The sequence below is a fragment of the Carcharodon carcharias genome, assembly GCF_017639515.1.
Source record: "Carcharodon carcharias isolate sCarCar2 chromosome 37 unlocalized genomic scaffold, sCarCar2.pri SUPER_37_unloc_4, whole genome shotgun sequence".
In the NCBI taxonomy this organism is placed as follows: domain Eukaryota; kingdom Metazoa; phylum Chordata; class Chondrichthyes; order Lamniformes; family Lamnidae; genus Carcharodon; species Carcharodon carcharias.
The window spans coordinates 404,309-430,567 of NW_024470769.1; positions in this window are offsets into that span (position 1 = coordinate 404,309).

A 26,259-nucleotide genomic window follows, 5' to 3' on the forward strand; every position below is an offset into this window, starting at 1 on the left:
GGATCCGAATAACACGGGGTCAGAGTAACACGAGGGTCAGAGTAACACCAGTTCAGATTAACATGGGGGTCAGAGTAACACAGGATCAGATTAACACCGGGATCAGAGTAACACAGGATTAGATTAACTGCAGGATCAGTGTAACACGGATCAGAGTAACACAGGATCAGATTAACACGAGGATCAGAGTAACTCAAGGGTCAGTGTAACACAGGATCAGAGTAACATCAGAGACAGAGTAACACAGGATCAGAGTATCTCCAGGCTCAGAGTAACACAGGATCAGACTAACACCGGGGTCAGAGTAACACAATATCAGAGTATCACCAGGATCAGAGTAACAGCGGGGTCAGAGTAACACATGGTCAGAGTAACACAGGGTCAGATTAAAACCAGGATCAGATTAACTCCAGGATCATATTAACACCAGGATCAGATTAACACCAGGATCAGAGTAATACAGGGTCAGAGTAACATCGGGGTCTTAGTAACACCAGTATCAGAGTAACACAGGATCAGAGTAACACAGGATCAGAGTAACAGTGGAGTCAGAGTAACATCTGACTCAGAATACCACCTAGAAAGGAGTAAGACAGGTCAGAGTAACACCAGGATCAGAGTAACACCAGGGTCAGAGTAACACGGGGTCAGAGTAACAGCAGGGTAAGAGTAACACCAGGTTCAGAGTAACACCGGGGTCAGAGTAAAACAGGATTAGAGTAACACAGAATCATATTAACACAGGATCAGAGTAACACCAGGATCAGATTAACACCAGGGTCAGAGTGAAACAGGATCAGAGTAACACAGGATCAGAGTAACACCGTGTCAGAGTAACACAGGATCAGAGTAACAACAGGATCAGATTAATACCAGGAAGAGAGTAACACAGGATCAGAGTAACAGCCGGGTCAGCGTAACATCGTGGTCAGAGTAACACCTAGATTAGAGTAAGACAGGTCAGAGTAACAACAGGATCAGAGTAACACCAGGGTCTGAATAACACCAGGGTCAGAGTAACACAGGATCCGAATAACACGGGGTCAGAGTAACACGAGGGTCAGAGTAACACCAGTTCAGATTAACATGGGGGTCAGAGTAACACAGGATCAGATTAACACCGGGGTCAGAGTTACACAATATCAGAGTAACACCGGGATCAGAGTAACACCGGGTTCAGAGTTACACAGGATGAGATTAACACCAGGGTCAGAGTAACACCAGGGTCAGAGTAACACAGGATCAGAGTAAAACAGGATCAGAGTAACACCGGGGTCAGATTAAACAGGATCAGAGTAACACCGGGTTCAGAGTAACACAGAATGAGAGAAACACCGGGGTCAGAGTAACACTAGGGTCAGAGTAACACAGGATCAGAGTAACACAGGTTCAGAGTAACACCGGGGTGAGAGTGACACAGGATCAGAGTAATATCATAGTCAGAGTAACACAGGATCAATGTATCTCCAGGGTCTGAGTAACACAGGATCAGACTAATACCGGGGTCAGAGTAACACAAGATCAGAGTATCACCAGGGTCAGTGTAACATCAGGGTCAAAGTAACAACAGGATCAGAGTAACACGGGATCAGTGTAACACCGGTGTCAGAGTAAAACTGGTTTCAGAGTATCATCGGGGTTAGAGTAACACAGGATCAGAGGAACACCATGGTCAGAGTAGCACAGGATCAGAATAACACAGGATCAGAGTTACACACGATCAGAGTAACACCAGGGTCAGAGTAAAACGGCTTCAGAGTAACACAGGTTCAGATTAACATGAGGATCAGTGTAACACCGGGGTCAGAGTTAACACAGGATCAGAGTAACACCGGGTTCAGAGTAACACAGGATGAGAGTATCACCGGGGTCAGGATAACACCAGGGTCAGAGTAACACAGGATCAGAGTAACACAGGTTCAGAATAACACCGGGGTCAGAGTAACACAGGATTAGATTAACACAAGGATCAGAGTAACACCGGGGTCAGAGTAACACAGGATCAGAGTAACACTGGGGTTAGAGTAACACCAGGGTCAGACTAACACAGGATCAGAGTAAAACCGGGGTCATAGTAACACAGGATTTGAGTAACACCAGGATCAGAGTAACACAGGATCAGATTAACACCACGATCAGAGTAACACCGGGGTCAGTGTTAACACAGGATCAGGGTAACATCAGGGTCAGAGTAACATCGGGGTAAGAGTAACACCAGGGTCAGAGTAACACAGGATCAGAATAACAAAGGTTCAGAGTAACAACGGGATCAGAGAAACACAGGATTTGATTAACACCAGGATCAGTGTAACACGGGATCAGAGTAACACCAGGGTCAGCGTAACACGGGATCAGAGTAACACAGGATCAGGTTAAAACCAGGATCAGATTAACTCCAGGATCAGAGTAACACCAGGGTCAGAGTAACACAGGATCAGAATAACACAGGTTCAGAGTAACACCGGGATCAGAGTACCATAGGATTAGATTAACTCCAGGATCAGTGTAACACGGATCAGATTAACACAGGATCAGATTAACACGAGGATCAGAGTAACACAAGGGTCAGTGTAACACAGGATCAGAGTAACATCAGAGACAGAGTAACACAGGATCAGAGTATCTCCAGGCTCAGAGTAACACAGGATCAGACTAACACCGGGGTCAGAGTAACACAATATCAGAGTATCACCAGGGTCAGAGTAACACCGGGGTCAGAGTAACACATGGTCAGAGTAACACAGGGTCAGATTAAAACCAGGATCAGATTAACTCCAGGATCATATTAACACCAGTATCAGAGTAACACCAGGATCAGAGTAATACAGGGTCAGAGTAACATCGGGGTCAGAGTAACACCAGTATCAGAGTAACACAGGATCAGAGTAACACAGGATCAGAGTAACAGTGGAGTCAGAGTAACATCTGACTCAGAATACCACCTAGAAAGGAGTAAGACAGGTCAGAGTAACACCGGGGTCAGAGTAAAACAGGATTAGAGTAACACAGAATCATATTAACACAGGATCAGAGTAACACCAGGATCAGATTAACACCAGGGTCAGATTAAAACAGGATCAGAGTAACACAGGATCAGAGTAACACCGTGTCAGAGTAACACAGGATCAGAGTAACAACAGGATCAGATTAATACCAGGAAGAGAGTAACACAGGATCAGAGTAACAGCCGGGTCAGAGTAACATCGGAGTCAGAGTAACACCTAGATTAGAGTAAGACAGGTCAGAGTAACAACAGGATCAGAGTAACACCAGGGTCTGAATAACACCAGGGTCAGAGTAACACAGGATCCGAATAACACGGGGTCACAGTAACACGAGGGTCAGAGTAACACCAGTTCAGATTAACATGGGGGTCAGAGTAACACAGGATCAGATTAACACCGGGGTCAGAGTTACACAATATCAGAGTAACACCGGGATCAGAGGAACACCGGGGTCAGAGTAACACCAGTTCAGATTAACACTGGGGTCAGAGTAACACAGGATCAGAGTAACACCGGGTTCAGAGTTACACAGGATGAGATTAACACCAGGGTCAGAGTAACACCAGGGTCAGAGTAACACAGGATCAGAGTAAAACAGGATCAGAGTAACACCGGGGTCAGATTAAACAGGATCAGCGTAACACGGGGTCAGAGTAACAGCAGGGTCAGATTAACACAGGATCAGAGTAACACCGGGTTCAGAGTAACACAGAATGAGAGAAACACCGGGGTCAGAGTAACACTAGGGTCAGAGTAACACAGGATCAGAGTAACACAGGTTCAGAGTAACACCGGGGTGAGAGTGACACAGGATCAGAGTAATATCAGAGTTAGAGTAACACAGGATCAATGTATCTCCAGGGACTGAGTAACACAGGATCAGACTAACACTGGGGTCAGAGTAACACAAGATCAGAGTATCACCAGGGTCAGTGTAACATCAGGGTCAAAGTTACAACAGGATCAGAGGAACACGGGATCAGTGTAACACCGGTTTCAGAGTAAAACTGGTTTCAGAGTATCATCAGGGTTAGAGTAACACAGGATCAGAGGAACACCATGGTCAGAGTAGCACAGGATCAGAATAACACAGGATCAGAGTTACACACGATCAGAGTAACACCAGGGTCAGAGTAAAACGGGTTCAGAGTAACACAGGTTCAGATTAACATGAGGATCAGCGTAACACCTGGGTTCAGAGTTAACACAGGATCAGAGTAACACCGGGTTCAGAGTAACACAGGATGAGAGTAACACCGGCGTCAGGATAACACCAGGGTCAGAGTAACATAGGATCAGAGTAACACAAGTTCAGAATAACACCGGGGTCAGAGAAACACAGGATTAGATTAACACAAGGATCAGTGTAACACGGGATCAGAGTAACACCAGGGTCAGAGTAACACGGGATCAGAGTAACACAGGATCAGATTAACACGAGGATCAGAGTAACACAGGGGTCAGAGTAACACAGGATCAGAGTAACATCAGAGACAGAGTAACACAGGATCATAGTATCTCCAGGGTCAGAGTAACACAGGATCAGACTAACACCGGGGTCAGAGTAATACAAGATCAGAGTATCACCAGGCTCAGAGTAACACCGGGGTCAGATAACACAGGGCCAGAGTAACACAGGGTCAGAGTAACACAGGATCAGGTTAAAACCAGGATCAGATTAACTCCAGGATCAGAGTAACACCAGGATCAGATTAACACCAGGATCAGAGCAATACAGGGTCAGGATAACATCGGGGTCAGAGTAACACCAGGGTCAGAGTAACACAGGATCCGAGTAACACAGGATCAGAGTAACAGTTGGGTCAGAATAACATCAGGCTCAGAATACCACCTAGATTAGAGTAAAACAGGTTAGAGTAACACCAGCATCAGAGTAACACGAGGGTCAGAGTAACACCAGGGACAGAGTAACACAGGATCAGAGTAACACGGGGTCAGAGTAACACCAGGGTCAGAGTAACTCCAGGTTTAGAGTAACTCCGGGGTCAGAGTAAGACAGGATTAGAGTAACACAGAATCAGATTAACACAGGATCAGAGTAACACCAGGATCAGATTAAGACCAGGGTCAGAGTAATACAGGGTCAGAGTAACATCGGGGTAAGAGTAACACAGGTTCAGAGTAACACTGGGGTTAGAGTAACACCAGGGTCAGAGTAACACAGGATCAGAGTAAAACCGGGGTCATAGTAACACAGGATTTGAGTAACACGGGAATCAGGGTAACACAGGATCAGGTTAAAACCGGGATCAGATTAACACCAGGATCAGAGTAACACCAGGATCAGATTAACACGAGGATCAGAGTAATACAGGGTCAGGGTAACATCGGGGTCAGAGTAACACCAGGGTCAGAGTAACACAGGATCCGAGTAACACAGGATCAGAGTAACAGTTGGGTCAGAGTAACATCAGGCTCAGAATACCACCTAGATTAGAGTAAGACAGTTTAGAGTAACACCAGGGTCAGAGTAACACCAGGGACAGAGTAACACCAGGGACAGAGTAACACAGGATCAGAGTAACACGGGGTCAGAGTAACACCAGGGTCAGAGTAACACCAGGTTCAGAGTAACTCCGGGGTCAGAGTAAGACAGCATTAGAGTAACACAGAATCAGATTAACACAGGATCAGAGTAACACCACGATCAGATTAACACGACAATCAGAGTAACACCGGGGTCAGCGTTAACACAGGATCAGGGTAACATCAGGGTCAGAGTAACACAGGATCAGATTAACACCAGGATCAGATTAACACCAGGATCAGAGTAATACAGGGTCAGAGTAACATCGGTGTAAGAGTAACACCAGGGTCAGAGTAACACAGGATCAGAATAACACAGGTTCAGAGTAATACCGGGATCAGAGTAACACCGGATTCGATAAACTCCAGGATCAGTGTAACAAGGGACCAGAGTAACACAGGATCAGTTTAACACGAGGATCAGAGTAACACAAGGGTCAGTGTAACACAGGATCAGAGTAACATCAGAGACAGAGTATCACAGGATCAGAGTATCTCCAGGCTCAGAGTAACACAGGATCAGACTAACACTGGGGTCAGAGTAACACAAGATCAGAGTATCACCAGGGTCAAAGTAACACCGGGGTCAGAGTAACACAGGGTCAGAGTAACACCGGGTCAGATTCAAACCAGGATCAGATTAACTCCAGGATCATATTAACACCAGGATCAGATTAACAACAGGATCAGAGTAATACAGGGTCAGAGTAACATCGGGGTCAGAGTAACACCAGTATCAGAGTAACACAGGATCAGAGTAACACAGGATCAGAGTAACAGTGCAGTCAGAGTAACATCTGACTCAGAATACCACCTAGAAAGGAGTAAGACACGTCAGAGTAACACCAGGATCAGAGTAACTCCAGGGTCAGAGTAACACCAGGGACAGAGTAACACAGGATCAGAGTAACACGGGGTCAGAGTAACAGCAGGGTAAGAGTAACACCAGGTTCAGAGTAACACCGTGGTCAGAGTAAAACAGGATTAGAGTAACACAGAATCATATTAACACAGGATCAGAGTAACACCAGGATCAGATTAACACCAGGGTCAGAGTAACACAGGATCAGAGTTACACAGGATCAGAGCACCACCGTGTCAGAGTAACACAGGATCAGAGTAACAACAGGATTAGATTAATACCAGGATCAGAGTAACACCAGGATCAGATTAATACCAGGATCAGAGTAACACAGGATGAGAGTAACAGCGGGGTCAGAGTAACATCGGGGTCAGAGTAACAGCTAGATTTGAGTAAGACAAGTCAGGATAACACCAGTATGAGAGTAACACCAGTGTCAGAGTAAGACCAGGGTCAGAGTAACACAGGATCCGAGTAACACGGGGTCAGAGTAACACCAGGGTCAGAGTAACACCAGTTCAGATTAACAGGCGGGTCAGACTAACACAGGATCAGATTAACACCGGGGTCAGAGTTACACAATATCAGAGTAACACCAGGATCAGAGGAACACAGTGGTCAGAGTAACACAGGATCAGAGTAACACCGGGGTCAGAGTAACACAGGTTCAGAGTAACACCGGGTTCAGAGTAACACAGGATGAGAGTAACACCGGGGTCAGGATAACACCAGGGTCAGAGTATCACAGGATCAGAGTAACACAGGTTCAGAGTAACACCGGGGTCAGAGAAACGCAGGATTAGATTAACACGAGGATCAGTGTAACACGGGATCAGAGTAACACCAGGGTCCGAGTAACACGGGATCAGAGTAACACAGGATCAGATTAACACGAGGATCAGAGTAACACAGGGGTCAGAGTAACACAGGATCAGAGTAACATCAGAGACAGAGTAACGCAGGATCAGAGTATCTCCAGGGTCAGAGTAACACAGGATCTGACTAACAACGGGGTCAGAGTAACACAAGATCAGAGCATCACCAGGGTCAGAGTAACACCGGGTTCAGAGTAACACAGGGCCAGAGTAACAGAGGGTCAGAGAAACACTGGGTTCAGATTAAAACCGGGGGCAGATTAACACAAGGGTCAGAGTAACACAGGGTCAGAGTAACACAGGATCAGGTTAAAACCAGGATCAGATTAACTCCAGGATGAGAGTAACACCAGGATCAGATTAACACCAGGATCAGAGTAATACAGGGACAGGGTAACATCGGGGTCAGAGTAAAACAGGATTAGAGTAACACAGAATCATATTAACACAGGATCAGAGTAACACCAGGATCAGATTAACACCAGGGTCAGAGTAACACAGGATCAGAGTAACACAGGATCAGAGTAACACCGTGTCAGAGTAACACAGGATCAGAGTAACAACAGGGTCAGATTAATACCAGGATCAGAGTAACACCAGGGTCAGATTAATACCAGGATCAGAGTAACACAGGATCAGAGTAATAGAGGGGTCAGAGTAACTTCGGGGTCAGAGTAACACCTAGATTATAGTAAGACAAGTCAGAATAACACCAGTATCAGAGAAACACCAGGGTCAAAGTAACACCAGGGTCAGAGTAACACAGGATCCGAGTAACACGGGGTCAGAGTAACACCAGGGTCAGAGTAACACCAGTTCAGATTAACAGGGGGGTCAGAATAACACAGGATCAGATTAACACCGGGGTCAGAGTTACACAATATCAGAGTAACACCAGGATCAGAGGAACACCGTGGTCAGAGTAACACAGGATCAGAGTAACACCGGGGTCAGAGTAACACAGGTTCAGAGTAACATTGGGTTCAGTGTAACAATGGATGAGAGTAACACCGGGGTCAGGATAACACCAGGGTCAGAGTATCACAGGATCAGAGTAACACAGGTTCAGAGTAACAAGGGGGTCAGAGTAACACAGGATTAGATTAACACGAGGATCAGTGTAACATGGGATCAGAGTAACACCAGGGTCCGAGTAACACGGGATCAGAGTAACACAGGATCAGATTAACACGAGGATCAGAGTAACACAGAGGTCAGAGTAACACAGGATCAGAGTAACATCAGAGACAGAGTAACACAGGATCAGAGTATCTCCAGGGTCAGAGTAACACAGGATCTGACTAAGACCGGGGTCAGAGTAACACATGATCAGTGAATCACCAGGGTCAGAGTAACACCGGGTTCAGAGTAACACAGGGCCAGAGTAACACAGGGTCAGAGAAACACTGGGGCCAGATTAAAACCGGGGTCAGATTAACACAAGGGTCAGAGTAACACAGGTTCAGGTTAAAACCTGGATCAGATTAATTCCAGGATCAGAGGAACACCAGGATCAGATTAACACCAGGATCAGAGTAATACAGGGTCAGGGTAACATCGGGGTCAGAGTAACACCAGGGTCAGAGTAACACAGGATCCGAGTAACACAGGATCAGATTAACAGTTGGGTCAGAGTAACATCAGGCTCAGAATACCACCTAGATTAGAGTAAGACAGGTTAGAGTAACACCAGGGTCAGAGTAACACCAGGGTCAGAGTAACACCAGGGACAAAGTAACACAGGATCAGAGTAACACGGGGTCAGAGTAACACCAGGGTCAGAGTAACACCAGGTTCAGAGTAACTCCGGGGTCAGAGTAAGACAGGATTAGAGTAACACAGAATCAGATTAACACAGGATCAGAGTAACACCAGGATCAGATTAACACCAGGGACAGAGTAATAAAGGATCAGAGTAACATCGGGGTCAGAGTAACACCTGGGTCAGAGTAACACAGGATCAGAGTGACACTGGGGTCAGAGTAACACAGGATCAGAGTAACACAGGTTCAGAGTAACACCGGGGTCAGAGAAACGCAGGATTAGATTAACACGAGGATCAGTGTAACACGGGATCAGAGTAACACCAGGGTCCGAGTAACACGGGATCAGAGTAACACAGGATCAGATTAACACGAGGATCAGAGTAACACAGGGGTCAGAGTAACACAGGATCAGAGTAACATCAGAGACAGAGTAACGCAGGATCAGAGTATCTCCAGGGTCAGAGTAACACAGGATCTGACTAACAACGGGGTCAGAGTAACACAAGATCAGAGCATCACCAGGGTCAGAGTAACACCGGGTTCAGAGTAACACAGGGCCAGAGTAACAGAGGGTCAGAGAAACACTGGGTTCAGATTAAAACCGGGGGCAGATTAACACAAGGGTCAGAGTAACACAGGGTCAGAGTAACACAGGATCAGGTTAAAACCAGGATCAGATTAACTCCAGGATGAGAGTAACACCAGGATCAGATTAACACCAGGATCAGAGTAATACAGGGACAGTGTAACATCGGGGTCAGAGTAAAACAGGATTAGAGTAACACAGAATCATATTAACACAGGATCAGAGTAACACCAGGATCAGATTAACACCAGGGTCAGAGTAACACAGGATCAGAGTAACACAGGATCAGAGTAACACCGTGTCAGAGTAACACAGGATCAGAGTAACAACAGGGTCAGATTAATACCAGGATCAGAGTAACACCAGGGTCAGATTAATACCAGGATCAGAGTAACACAGGATCAGAGTAATAGAGGGGTCAGAGTAACTTCGGGGTCAGAGTAACACCTAGATTATAGTAAGACAAGTCAGAATAACACCAGTATCAGAGAAACACCAGGGTCAAAGTAACACCAGGGTCAGAGTAACACAGGATCCGAGTAACACGGGGTCAGAGTAACACCAGGGTCAGAGTAACACCAGTTCAGATTAACAGGGGGGTCAGAATAACACAGGATCAGATTAACACCGGGGTCAGAGTTACACAATATCAGAGTAACACCAGGATCAGAGGAACACCGTGGTCAGAGTAACACAGGATCAGAGTAACACCGGGGTCAGAGTAACACAGGTTCAGAGTAACATTGGGTTCAGTGTAACAATGGATGAGAGTAACACCGGGGTCAGGATAACACCAGGGTCAGAGTATCACAGGATCAGAGTAACACAGGTTCAGAGTAACAAGGGGGTCAGAGTAACACAGGATTAGATTAACACGAGGATCAGTGTAACATGGGATCAGAGTAACACCAGGGTCCGAGTAACACGGGATCAGAGTAACACAGGATCAGATTAACACGAGGATCAGAGTAACACAGAGGTCAGAGTAACACAGGATCAGAGTAACATCAGAGACAGAGTAACACAGGATCAGAGTATCTCCAGGGTCAGAGTAACACAGGATCTGACTAAGACCGGGGTCAGAGTAACACATGATCAGTGAATCACCAGGGTCAGAGTAACACCGGGTTCAGAGTAACACAGGGCCAGAGTAACACAGGGTCAGAGAAACACTGGGGCCAGATTAAAACCGGGGTCAGATTAACACAAGGGTCAGAGTAACACAGGTTCAGGTTAAAACCTGGATCAGATTAATTCCAGGATCAGAGGAACACCAGGATCAGATTAACACCAGGATCAGAGTAATACAGGGTCAGGGTAACATCGGGGTCAGAGTAACACCAGGGTCAGAGTAACACAGGATCCGAGTAACACAGGATCAGATTAACAGTTGGGTCAGAGTAACATCAGGCTCAGAATACCACCTAGATTAGAGTAAGACAGGTTAGAGTAACACCAGGGTCAGAGTAACACCAGGGTCAGAGTAACACCAGGGACAAAGTAACACAGGATCAGAGTAACACGGGGTCAGAGTAACACCAGGGTCAGAGTAACACCAGGTTCAGAGTAACTCCGGGGTCAGAGTAAGACAGGATTAGAGTAACACAGAATCAGATTAACACAGGATCAGAGTAACACCAGGATCAGATTAACACCAGGGACAGAGTAATAAAGGATCAGAGTAACATCGGGGTCAGAGTAACACCTGGGTCAGAGTAACACAGGATCAGAGTGACACTGGGGTCAGAGTAACACAGGATCAGAGTAACACCGGGGTTAGAGTAACACCAGGGTCAGAGTAACACAGGATCAGAGTAAAACCGGGGTCATAGTAACACAGGATTTGAGTACCACCGGAATCAGAGTAACACAGGATCAGAGTAACACCAGAATCTGATTAACGCCAGGATCAGAGTAACACAGGATCAGATTAACACCACGATCAGAGTAACACCGGGGTCAGTGTTAACACAGGATCAGGGTAACATCAGGGTCTGAGTAACACAGGATCAGAGTAACACCAGGATCAGATTAACACCAGGATCAGAGTTATACAGGGTCTGAGTAACATCGGGGTAATAGTAACACCAGGGTCAGAGTAACACAGGATCAGAATAACAAAGGTTCAGAGTAACACCGGGATCAGAGAAACACAGGATTAGATTAACACCAGGATCAGTGTAACACGGGATCAGAGTAACACCAGGGTCAGCGTAACACGGGATCAGAGTAACACAGGATCAGGTTAAAACCAGGATCAGATTAACTCCAGGATCAGAGTAACACCAGGATCAGATTAACACCAGGATCAGAGTAATACAGGGTCAGGGTAACATCGGGGTCAGAGTAACACCAGGGTCAGAGTAACACAGGATCCGAGTAACACAAGATCAGAGTAACAGTTGGGTTAGATTAACATCAGGCACAGAATACCACCTGGGTTAGAGTAAGACAGGTTAGAGTAACACCAGGATTAGAGTAACAACAGGGTCAGAGTAACACCAGGGACAGAGTAACACAGGATCAGAGTAAGACGGGGTCAGAGAAACACCAGGGTCAGAGTAACTCCAGGTTCAGAGTAACTCCGGGGTCAGAGTAAGACAGGATTAGAGTAACACAGAATCAGATTAACACAGGATCAGGTTAAAACCGGGATCAGATTAACACCAGGATCAGAGTAACACCAGGATCAGATTAACACCAGCATCAGAGTAATACAGGGTCAGGGTAACATCGGGGTCAGAGTAACACCAGGGTCAGAGTAACACAGGATCCGAGTAACACAGGATCAGAGTAACAGTTGGGTCAGAGTAACATCAGGCTCAGAATACCACCTAGATTAGAGTAAAACAGGTTAGAGTAACACCAGGGTCAGAGTAACACCAGGGTCAGAGTAACACCAGGGACAGATTAACACAGGATCAGCGTTACACGGGGTCAGAGTAACACCAGGGTCAGAGTAACTCCGGGGTCAGAGTAAGACAGGATTAGAGTAACACAGAATCAGATTAACACAGGATCAGAGTAACACCACGATCAGATTAACACCAGGGTCAGAGTAATACAGGATCAGAGTAAAATTGGGGTCAGAGTAACACCAGGGTCAGAGTAACACAGGATCAGAGTAACACAGGATCAGAGTAACACCGGGGTCAGAGTAACACAGGATCAGAGTAACACCGGGGTTAGAGTAACACCAGGGTCAGAGAAACTCAGGATCAGAATAAAACCGGGGTCATAGTAACACAGGATTTGAGTAACACCGGAATCAGAGTAACACAGGATCAGAGTAACACCAGAATCTGATTAACACCAGGATCAGAGTAACACAGGATCAGATTAACACGAGGATCAGATTAACACCTGGTTCAGTGTTAACACAGGATCAGGGTTACATCAGGGTCAGAGTAACACAGGATCAGAGTAACACCAGGATCAGATTAACACCAGGATCAGAGTAATACAGGGTCAGAGGAACATCGTTGTAAGAGTAACACCAGGGTCAGAGTAACACAGGATCAGAATAACACACGTTCAGAGTAACACCGGGATCAGAGTAACACAGGATTAGACTAACTCCAGGATCAGTGTAACACGGGACCAGAGTAACACAGGAACAGATTAACACGAGGATCAGAGTAACACAAGGGTCAGTGTAACACAGGAGCAGAGTAACATCAGAGACAGAGTAACACAGGATCAGAGTATCTCCAGGCTCAGAGTAACACAGGATCAGACTAACACCGGGGTCAGAGTAACACAAGATCAGAGTATCACCAGGGTCAGAGTAACAACTGGGTCAGAGTAACACAGGGTCAGTGTAACACAGGGTCAGATTAAAACCTGGATCAGATTAACTCCAGGATCATATTAACACCAGGATCAGATTAACACCAGGATCAGAGTAATACAGGGTCAGAGTAACATCGGGGTCAGAGTAATACCAGTATCAGAGTAACACAGGATCAGAGTAATACAGGATCAGAGTAACAGTGGAGTCAGAGCAACATCTGACTCAGAATACCACCTAGAAAGGAGTAAGACAGGTCAGAGTAATACCAGGATCAGAGTAACTCCAGGGTCAGAGTAACACCAGGGACAGAGTAACACAGGATCAGAGTAACACGGTGTCAGAGTAATGGCAGGGTAAGAGTAACACCAGGTTCAGAGTAACACCGGGGTCAGAGTAAAACAGGATTAGAGTAACACAGAATCATATTAACACAGGATCAGAGTAACACCAGGATCAGATTAACACCAGGGTCAGAGTAACACAGGATCAGAGTAACACAGGATCAGAGTAACACCGTGTCAGAGTAACACAGGATCAGAGTAACAACAGGGTCAGATTAATACCAGGATCAGAGTAACACCAGGATCAGATTAATACCAGGATCAGAGTAACACAGGATCAGAGTAACAGTGGGGTCAGAGTAACATCGGGGTCAGAGTAAAACGTAGATTAGAGTAAGACAAGTCAGAGTAACAGCAGTATCAGAGTAACACCAGGGTTAGAGTAACACCAGGGTCAGAGTAACTCAGGATCAGAATAATACCGGGGTCATAGTAACACAGGATTTGAGTAACACCGGAATCAGAGTAACACAGGATCAGAGTAACACCAGAATCTGATTAACACCAGGATCAGAGTAACACAGGATCAGATTAACACGAGGATCAGAGTAACACCGGGGTCAGTGTTAACACAGGATCAGGGTAACATCAGGGTCAGAGTAACACAGGATCAGAGTAACACCAGGATCAGATTAACACCAGGATCAGAGTAATACAGGGTCAGAGGAACATCGGTGTAAGAGTAACACCAGGGTCAGAGTAACACAGGATCAGAATAACACACGTTCAGAGTAACACCGGGATCAGAGTAACACAGGATTAGACTAACTCCAGGATCAGTGTAACACGGGACCAGAGTAACACAGGATCAGATTAACACGAGGATCAGAGTAACACAAAGGTCAGTGTAACACAGGATCAGATTAACATCAGAGACAGAGTAACACAGGATCAGAGTATGTCCAGGCTCAGAGTAACACAGGATCAGACTAACACCGGGGTCTGAGTAACACAAGATCAGAGTATCACCAGGGTCAGAGTAACACTGGGGTCAGAGTAACACAGGGTCAGAGTAACACAGGGTCAGATTAAAACCAGGATCAGATTAACTACAGGATCATATTAACACCAGGATCAGATTAACACCAGGATCAGAGTAATACAGGGTCAGAGTAACATCGGGGTCAGAGTAATACCAGTATCAGAGTAACACAGGATCAGAGTAACACAGGATCAGAGTAACTGTGGAGTCAGAGTAACATCTGACTCAGAATACCACATAGAAAGGAGTAAGACAGGTCAGAGTAATACCAGGATCAGAGTAACTCCAGGGTCAGAGTAGCACCAGGGACAGAGTAACACAGGATCAGAGTAACACGGGGTCAGAGTAACAGCAGGGTAAGAGTAACACCAGGTTCAGAGTAACACCGGGGTCAGAGTAAAACAGGATTAGAGTAACACAGAATCATATTAACACAGGATCAGAGTAACACCAGGATCAGATTAACACCAGGGTCAGAGTAACACAGGATCAGAGTAACACAGGATCAGAGTAACACCAGGGTCAGCGTAACACAGGATCAGAGTAACAACAGGATCAGATTAATACCAGGATCAGAGTAATACCAGGATCAGATTAATACCAGGATCAGAGTAACACAGGATCAGAGTAACAGTGGGGTCAGAGTAACATCGGGGTCAGAGTAACACGTAGATTAGAGTAAGACAAGTCAGAGTAACAGCAGTATCAGAGTAACACCAGGGTCAGAGTAACACCAGGGTCAGGGTAACACAGGATCCGAGTAACACGGGGTCAGAGTAACACCAGGGTCAGAGTGACACCAGTTCAGATTAACAGGGGGGTCAGACTAACACAGGATCAGATTAACACGGGGGTCAGTGTTACACAATATCAGAGTAACACCAGGATCAGAGGAACACCGTGGTCAGAGTAACACAGGATCAGAGTAACACCGCTGTCAGAGTAACACAGGATCAGAGTAACACCGGGTTCAGAGTAACACAGGATGAGAGTAACACCGGGGTCAGGATAACACCAGGGTCAGAGTATCACAGGATCAGAGTAACACAGGTTCAGAGTAACACCGGGGTCAGAGTAACACAGGATAGGATTAACACGAGGATCAGTATAACACGGGATCAGAGTAACACCAGGGTCCGAGTAACACGGGATCAGAGTAACGCAGGATCAGATTAACACGAGGATCAGATTAACACAGGGGTCAGAGTAACACAGGATCAGAGTAACACAGGATCAGGTTAAAACCGGGATCAGATTAACTCCAGGATCAGAGTAACACCAGGATCAGATTAACACCAGGATCAGAGTAATACAGGCTCAGGGTAACATCGGGGTCAGAGTAACACCAGGGTCAGAGTAACACAGGATCCGAGTAACACGGGATCAGAGTAACAGTTGGGTCAGAGTAACATCAGGCTCAGAATACCACCTAGATTAGAGTAAGACAGGTTAGAGTAACACCAGGGTCAGAGTAACACCAGGGTCAGAGTAACAACAGGGACAGAGTAGCACAGGATCAGAGTAACACTGGGTCAGAGTAACACCAGGGTCAGAGTAACACCAGGTTCATAGTAACTCCGGGGTCAGAGTAAGACAGGATCAGAGTAACACAGAATCAGATTTACACAGGATCAGAATAACACCACGATCAGAATAACACCAGGTTCAGAGTAATACAGGATCAGAGTAACATCGGGGTCAGACTAACAACATGGTCAGAGTAACACAGGATCAGAGTAACACAGGATCAGGGTAACACCGGGGTCAGAGTAACACAGGATCAGAGTAACACCGGGGTTAGAGTAACACCAGGGTCAGAGTAACACAGGATCAGGGTAACACCGGGTTCAGAGTAACACAGGATCAGAGTAACACCGGGGTTAGAGTAACACCAGGGTCAGAGTAACACAGGATCAGAGTAAAACCGGGGTCATAGTAACACAGGATTTGAGTAACACTGGAATCAGAGTAACACAGGATCAGAGTAACACCAGAATCTGATTAACACCAGGATCAGAGAAACACAGGGTCAGATTAACACCACGATCAGAGTAACACCGGGGTCAGTGTTAACACAGGATCAGGGTAACATCAGGGTCAGAGTAACACAGGATCAGAGTAACACCAGGATCAGATTAACACCAGGATCAGAGTAATACAGGGTCAGAGTAACATGGGGGTAAGAGTAACACCAGGGTCAGAGTAACACAGGATCAGAATAACAAAGGTTCAGAGTAACACCGGGATCAGAGAAACACAGGATTAGATTAACACCAGGATCAGTGTAACACGGGATCAGAGTAACACCAGGGTCAGAGTAACACAGGATCAGAATAACAAAGGTTCAGAGTAACACCGGGATCAAAGAAACACAGGATTAGATTAACACCAGGATCAGTGTAACACGGGATCAGAGTAACACCAGGGTCAGCGTAACACGGGATCAGAGTAACACAGGAGCAGATTAACACGAGGATCAGAGTAACACAAGGGTCAGTGTAACACAGGATCAGAGTAACATCAGAGGCAGAGTAACACAGGATCAGAGTGTCTCCAGGCTCAGAGTAACACAGGATCAGACTAACACCGGGGTCAGAGTAACACAAGGTCAGAGTATCACCAGGGTCAGAGTGACACAGGGTCAGATTAAAACCTGGATCAGATTAACTCCAGGATCATATTAACACTAGGATCAGATTAACACCAGGATCAGTGTAATACAGGGTCAGAGTAACATCGGGGTCAGAGTAACACCAGTATCAGAGTAACACAGGATCAGAGTAACACAGGATCAGAGTCACAGTGCAGTCAGAGTAACATCTGACTCAGAATACCACCTAGAAAGGAGTTAGACACGTCAGAGTAACAACAGGATCAGAGTAATACCAGGGTCAGAGTAACACCAGGGACAGAGTAACACAGGATCAGAGTAACACAGGATCCGAGTATCTGTGGAGTCAGAGTAACATCTGACTCAGAATACCACCTAGAAAGGAGTAGGCAGGTCAGAGTAACACCAGGATCAGAGTAACACCAGGGTCAGAGTAACACCAGGGACAGAGTAACACAGGATCAGAGTAACACGGGGTCAGAGTAACAGCAACGTAAGAGTAACACCAGGTTCAGAGTAACACCGGGGTCAGAGTAAAACAGGATTAGAGTAACACAGAATCATATTAACACAGGATCAGAGTAACACCAGGATCAGATTAACACCAGGGTCAGAGTAAAACAGGATCAGAGTAACACAGGATCAGATTAACACCGTGTCAGAGTAACACAGGATCAGAGTAACAACAGGATCAGATTAATACCAGGATCAGTGTAACACAGGATCAGAGTAACAGCGGGGTCAGAGTAACATCGGGGTCAGAGTAACACCTAGATTAGAGTAAGAGAGGTCAGAGTAACACCAGGATCAGAGTAACACCTGGGTCTGAATAACACCAGGGTCAGAGTAACACAGGATCCGAATAACACGGGGTCAGAGTAACACGAGGGTCAGAGTAACACCAGTTCAGATTAACATGGGGGTCAGAGTAACACAGGATCAGATTAACACCGGGGTCAGAGTTACACAATATCAGAGTAACACCGGGATCAGAGGAACACCGGGTTCAGAGTAACACAGGATCAGAGTAACACCGGGGTCAGAATAACACAGGATCAGAGTAATACCGGGTTCAGAGTAACACAGGATGAGATTAACACCAGGGTCAGAGTAACATCAGGGTCAGGGTAACACAGGATCCGAGTAACACGGGGTCAGAGTAACACCAGGGTCAGAGTGACACCAGTTCAGATTAACAGGGGGGTCAGACTAACACAGGATCAGATTAACACGGGGGTCAGTGTTACACAATATCAGAGTAACACCAGGATCAGAGGAACACCGTGGTCAGAGTAACACAGGATCAGAGTAACACCGCTGTCAGAGTAACACAGGATCAGAGTAACACCGGGTTCAGAGTAACACAGGATGAGAGTAACACCGGGGTCAGGATAACACCAGGGTCAGAGTATCACAGGATCAGAGTAACACAGGTTCAGAGTAACACCGGGGTCAGAGTAACACAGGATAGGATTAACACGAGGATCAGTATAACACGGGATCAGAGTAACACCAGGGTCCGAGTAACACGGGATCAGAGTAACGCAGGATCAGATTAACACGAGGATCAGATTAACACAGGGGTCAGAGTAACACAGGATCAGAGTAACACAGGATCAGGTTAAAACCGGGATCAGATTAACTCCAGGATCAGAGTAACACCAGGATCAGATTAACACCAGGATCAGAGTAATACAGGCTCAGGGTAACATCGGGGTCAGAGTAACACCAGGGTCAGAGTAACACAGGATCCGAGTAACACGGGATCAGAGTAACAGTTGGGTCAGAGTAACATCAGGCTCAGAATACCACCTAGATTAGAGTAAGACAGGTTAGAGTAACACCAGGGTCAGAGTAACACCAGGGTCAGAGTAACAACAGGGACAGAGTAGCACAGGATCAGAGTAACACTGGGTCAGAGTAACACCAGGGTCAGAGTAACACCAGGTTCATAGTAACTCCGGGGTCAGAGTAAGACAGGATCAGAGTAACACAGAATCAGATTTACACAGGATCAGAATAACACCACGATCAGAATAACACCAGGTTCAGAGTAATACAGGATCAGAGTAACATCGGGGTCAGACTAACAACATGGTCAGAGTAACACAGGATCAGAGTAACACAGGATCAGGGTAACACCGGGGTCAGAGTAACACAGGATCAGAGTAACACCGGGGTTAGAGTAACACCAGGGTCAGAGTAACACAGGATCAGGGTAACACCGGGTTCAGAGTAACACAGGATCAGAGTAACACCGGGGTTAGAGTAACACCAGGGTCAGAGTAACACAGGATCAGAGTAAAACCGGGGTCATAGTAACACAGGATTTGAGTAACACTGGAATCAGAGTAACACAGGATCAGAGTAACACCAGAATCTGATTAACACCAGGATCAGAGAAACACAGGGTCAGATTAACACCACGATCAGAGTAACACCGGGGTCAGTGTTAACACAGGATCAGGGTAACATCAGGGTCAGAGTAACACAGGATCAGAGTAACACCAGGATCAGATTAACACCAGGATCAGAGTAATACAGGGTCAGAGTAACATGGGGGTAAGAGTAACACCAGGGTCAGAGTAACACAGGATCAGAATAACAAAGGTTCAGAGTAACACCGGGATCAGAGAAACACAGGATTAGATTAACACCAGGATCAGTGTAACACGGGATCAGAGTAACACCAGGGTCAGAGTAACACAGGATCAGAATAACAAAGGTTCAGAGTAACACCGGGATCAAAGAAACACAGGATTAGATTAACACCAGGATCAGTGTAACACGGGATCAGAGTAACACCAGGGTCAGCGTAACACGGGATCAGAGTAACACAGGATCAGATTAACACGAGGATCAGAGTAACACAAGGGTCAGTGTAACACAGGATCAGAGTAACATCAGAGGCAGAGTAACACAGGATCAGAGTGTCTCCAGGCTCAGAGTAACACAGGATCAGACTAACACCGGGGTCAGAGTAACACAAGGTCAGAGTATCACCAGGGTCAGAGTGACACAGGGTCAGATTAAAACCTGGATCAGATTAACTCCAGGATCATATTAACACTAGGATCAGATTAACACCAGGATCAGTGTAATACAGGGTCAGAGTAACATCGGGGTCAGAGTAACACCAGTATCAGAGTAACACAGGATCAGAGTAACACAGGATCAGAGTCACAGTGCAGTCAGAGTAACATCTGACTCAGAATACCACCTAGAAAGGAGTTAGACACGTCAGAGTAACAACAGGATCAGAGTAATACCAGGGTCAGAGTAACACCAGGGACAGAGTAACACAGGATCAGAGTAACACAGGATCCGAGTATCTGTGGAGTCAGAGTAACATCTGACTCAGAATACCACCTAGAAAGGAGTAGGCAGGTCAGAGTAACACCAGGATCAGAGTAACACCAGGGTCAGAGTAACACCAGGGACAGAGTAACACAGGATCAGAGTAACACGGGGTCAGAGTAACAGCAACGTAAGAGTAACACCAGGTTCAGAGTAACACCGGGGTCAGAGTAAAACAGGATTAGAGTAACACAGAATCATATTAACACAGGATCAGAGTAACACCAGGATCAGATTAACACCAGGGTCAGAGTAAAACAGGGTCAGAGTAACACAGGATCAGATTAACACCGTGTCAGAGTAACACAGGATCAGAGTAACAACAGGATCAGATTAATACCAGGATCAGTGTAACACAGGATCAGAGTAACAGCGGGGTCAGAGTAACATCGGGGTCAGAGTAACACCTAGATTAGAGTAAGAGAGGTCAGAGTAACACCAGGATCAGAGTAACACCTGGGTCTGAATAACACCAGGGTCAGAGTAACACAGGATCCGAATAACACGGGGTCAGAGTAACACGAGGGTCAGAGTAACACCAGTTCAGATTAACATGGGGGTCAGAGTAACACAGGATCAGATTAACACCGGGGTCAGAGTTACACAATATCAGAGTAACACCGGGATCAGAGGAACACCGGGTTCAGAGTAACACAGGATCAGAGTAACACCGGGGTCAGAATAACACAGGATCAGAGTAATACCGGGTTCAGAGTAACACAGGATGAGATTAACACCAGGGTCAGAGTAACATCAGGGTCAGAGTAACACAGGATCAGAGTAAGATATGTTCAGAGTAACACCGGGGTCAGAGTAACACAGGATTAGATTAACACCATGATCAGTGTAACACGGGATCAGAATAACACAAGGGTCAGAGTGACACGGGATCAGAGTAACACAGGATCAGATTAACACGAGGATCAGAGTAACACCGGGGTCCGAGTAACACAGGATCAGAGTAACATCAGAGACAGAGTAACACAGGATCAAAGTATCTCCAGGGTCAGAGTAACACAGGATCAGACTAACACCGGGGTCAGAGTAACACAAAATCAGAGTATCACCCGGGTCAGAGTAACACCGGGGTCAGAGTAACACAGGGTCAGAGGAACACAGAGTCAGAGAAATACTGGGGCCAGAGCAACACGGGGTCAGAGTAACACAGGATCAGATTAAAACCAGGATCAGATTAACTCCAGGATCAGAGTAACACCAGGATCAGATTAACACCAGGATCGGAGTAATTCAGGGTCAGAGTAACATCGGGGTAAGAGTAACACCAGCGTCAGAGTAACACAGGATTAGATTAACACCAGGATCAGTGTAACACAGGATCAGAGTAACACCAGTGTCAGCGTAACACGGGATCAGAGTAACACAGGATCAGATTAACACAAGGATGAGAGCAACACAAGGGTCAGTGTAACACAGGATCAGAGTAACATCAGAGACAGAGTAACACAGGATCAGATTATCTCCAGGCTCAGAGTAACACAGGATCAGACTAAGACCGGGGTCAGAGTAACACAAGATCAGAGTATCACCAGGGTCAGAGTAACACCGGGGTCAGAGTAACACAGGGTCAGAGTAACACAGGGTCAGATTAAAACCAGGTTCAGATTAACTCCAGGATCATATTAACACCAGGATCAGATTAACACCAGGATCAGTGCAATACAGGGTCAGAGTAACATCGGGGTCAGAGTAACACCAGTATCAGAGTAACACAGGATCAGAGTAACACAGGATCCGAGTATCTGTGGAGTCAGAGTAACATCTGACTCAGAATACCACCTAGAAAGGAGTAGACAGGTCAGAGTAACACCAGGATCAGAGTAACACCAGGGTCAGAGTAACACCAGGGACAGAGTAACACAGGATCAGAGTATCACGGGGTCAGAGTAACAGCAACGTAAGAGTAACACCACTTTCAGAGTAACACCGGGGTCAGAGTAAAACAGGATTAGAGTAACACAGAATCATTTTAACACAGGATCAGAGTAACACCAGGATCAGATTAACACCAAGTTCAGAGTAACACAGGATCAGAGTAACACAGGATCAGAGTAACACCGTGTCAGAGTAACACAGGATCAGAGTAACAACAGGATCAGATTAATACCAGGATCAGTGTAACACAGGATCAGAATAACAGCGGGGTCAGAGTAACATCGGGGTCAGAGTAACACCTAGATTAGAGTAAGAGAGGTCAGAGTAACACCAGGATCAGAGTAACACCAGGGTCTGAATAACACCAGGGTCAGAGTAACACAGGATCCGAATAACACGGGGTCAGAGTAACACGAGTGTCAGAGTAACACCAGTTCAGATTTACATGGGGGTCAGAGTAACATAGGATCAGATTAACACCGGGGTCAGAGTTACACAAAATCAGAGTAACACCGGGATCAGAGGAACACCGGGATCAGAGTAACACAGGATCATAGTAACACCGGGGTCAGATTAACACAAGATCAGAGAAACACCGGGGTCAGACTAACACTAGGGTCAGGGTAACACAGGATCAGTGTAACACCGAGGTCAGATTTACACAGGATCAGAGTAACACCAGGATCAGAGTAATACAGGGTCAGTGTAACAGCGGGGTCAGAGTAACACCGGGGTCAGAGTAACATCGGGTTCAGAGTAACACAGGATCAGAGTAACACCGGGGTCAGAATAACACAGGATCAGAGTAATACCGGGTTCAGAGTAACACAGGATGAGATTAACACGAGGGTCAGAGTAACACCAGGGTCAGCGTAACACAGGATCAGAGTAAGACATGTTCAGAGTAACATGGGATCAGAATAACACAAGGGTCAGAGTGACACGGGATCAGAGTAACACAGGATCAGATTAACACGAGGATCAGAGTAACACCGGGGTCCGAGTAACACAGGATCAGAGTAACATCAGAGACAGAGTAACACAGGATCAAAGTATCTCCAGGGTCAGAGTAACACAGGATCAGACTAACACCGGGGTCAGAGTAACACAAGATCAGACTATCACCAGGGTCAGAGTAACACCGGGGTCAGAGTAACACAGGGTCAGTGGAACACAGGGTCAGAGAAACACTGGGGCCAGAGCAACACGGGGTCAGAGTAACACCAGGGTCAGAGTAACACAGGGTCAAAGTAACGCAGGATCAGATTAAAACCAGGATCAGATTAACTCCAGGATCAGAGTAACACCCGGATCAGATTAACACCAGGATCAGAGTAATTCAGGGTCAGAGTAACATCGTTGTCAGAGTAACACCAGGGTCAGAGTAACACAGGATCAGAGTAACACAGGATCAGAGTAACAGTGGGGTCAGAGTAACATCGGGCTCAGAATACCACCTAGATTAGAGTAAGACAGGTCAGAGTAACACCAGGATCAGAGTAACACCAGGGTCAGAGTAACATCAGGGACAGAGTAACACAGGATCAGCGTCACACCGGGTCAGAGTAACACCAGGTTCAGAGTAACACCGGGGTCAGAGTAAGACAGGATTAGAGTAAAACAGAATCAGATTAACACAGGATCAGAGTAACACCAGGATCAGATTAACTCCAGGATCAGAGTAATGCAGGGTCAGAGTAACATCGGGGTCAGAGTAACACCAAGGTCAGAGTAAAACAGGATCAGAGTAACACAGGATCAGAGTAACATCGGGGTCAGAGTAACACAGGATCAGGGTAACACCGGGGTCAGAGTAACACAGGATCAGAGTAACACCAGAATCTGATAAACACCAGGATCAGAGTAATACAGGATCAGAGTAACACCAGGGTCAGATTAACACCAGGGTCAGAGTAACACAGGATCCTATTAACACGGGTTCAGAGTAACACGAGGGTCAGAGTAACACCAGGGTCAGATTAACACCAGGGTCAGAGTAACACAGGATCCTATTAACACGGGTTCAGAGTAACACGAGGGTCAGAGTAACACCAGTTCAGATTAACACCGGGGAAAGAGTTACACAGGATCAGATTAACACCGGGTTCAGAGTTACACAAAATCAGAGTAACACTGGGATCAGAGGAACACCAGGGTCAGAGTAACACATGATCAGAGTAACACCGTGGTCAGAGTAACATCAGGGTCAGAGTAACACAGGATCAGAGTAACAACCAGGGTCAGAGTAACACAGGATCAGAGTAATACAGGATCAGAGTTACACACGATCAGAGTAACACCAGGGTCAGTTTAACACAGGATCAGAGTAAAACAGGATCAGATTAACATGAGGATCAGAGTAACACCGGGGTCAGAGTTAACACAGGATCAGAGTAACACAGGATCAGATTAACACGAGGATCAGAGTAACACCGGGGTCAGAGTTAACACAGGATCAGGGTAACATTAGGGTCAGAGTAACACAGGATCAGAGTATCACCTGGTCAGTGTAAAACAGGATCAGAGTAACAACGGGGTCGGAGTAACACAGGATCAGAGAAACATTGGGGCCAGAGTAACACCAGTGTCAGAGTAACACCAGGTTCAGAGTAACAAAGGATCAGATTAAAACCAGGATCAGATTAACACGAGGATCAGAGTAACACCAGGATCAGATTAACACCAGGATCAGAGTAACACAGGGTCAGAGTAACACAGGATCAGAGTAACAACGGGGTCAGATTAACACAGGATCAGAGTAACACCAGGGTCAGATGAACACAGGATCAGAGTAACACCGGGTTCAGAGTAACACAGGATGAGAGTAACACCGGGGTCAGAGTAACACCAGGGTCAGAGTAGAATAGGATCAAAGTAACACAGGTTCAGAGTAACACCGGGGTCAGAGTAACAGAGGATTAGAGTAACACCAGGATCAGTGTAACACGGTATCAGAGTAACACCAGGGTCAGAGTAACACGGGATCTGAGTAACGCAGGATCAGATTAACATGAGGATCAGAGTAACACCGGGGTCAGAGTAACACGTGATCAGAGTAACATCAAAGTCAGAGTAACATAGGATCAAAGTATCTCCAAGCTCAGAGTAACACAGGATCCTAGTAACACGGGTTCAGAGTAACACGAGGGTCAGAGTAACACCAGTTCAGATTAACACCGGGGTCAGAGTAACGCAGGATCAGATTAACACCGTGTTCAGAGTTACACAGAATCAGAGTAACACCGGGATCAGAGGAACACCAGGGTCAGAGTAACACCAGGGACAGAGTAACACAGGATCAGAGTAACACGGGGTCAGAGTAACAGCAACGTAAGAGTAACACCAGGTTCAGAGTAACACCGGGGTCAGAGTAAAACAGGATTAGAGTAACACAGAATCATATTAACACAGGATCAGAGTAACACCAGGATCAGATTAACACCAGGGTCAGAGTAAAACAGGGTCAGAGTAACACAGGATCAGATTAACACCGTGTCAGAGTAACACAGGATCAGAGTAACAACAGGATCAGATTAATACCAGGATCAGTGTAACACAGGATCAGAGTAACAGCGGGGTCAGAGTAACATCGGGGTCAGAGTAACACCTAGATTAGAGTAAGAGAGGTCAGAGTAACACCA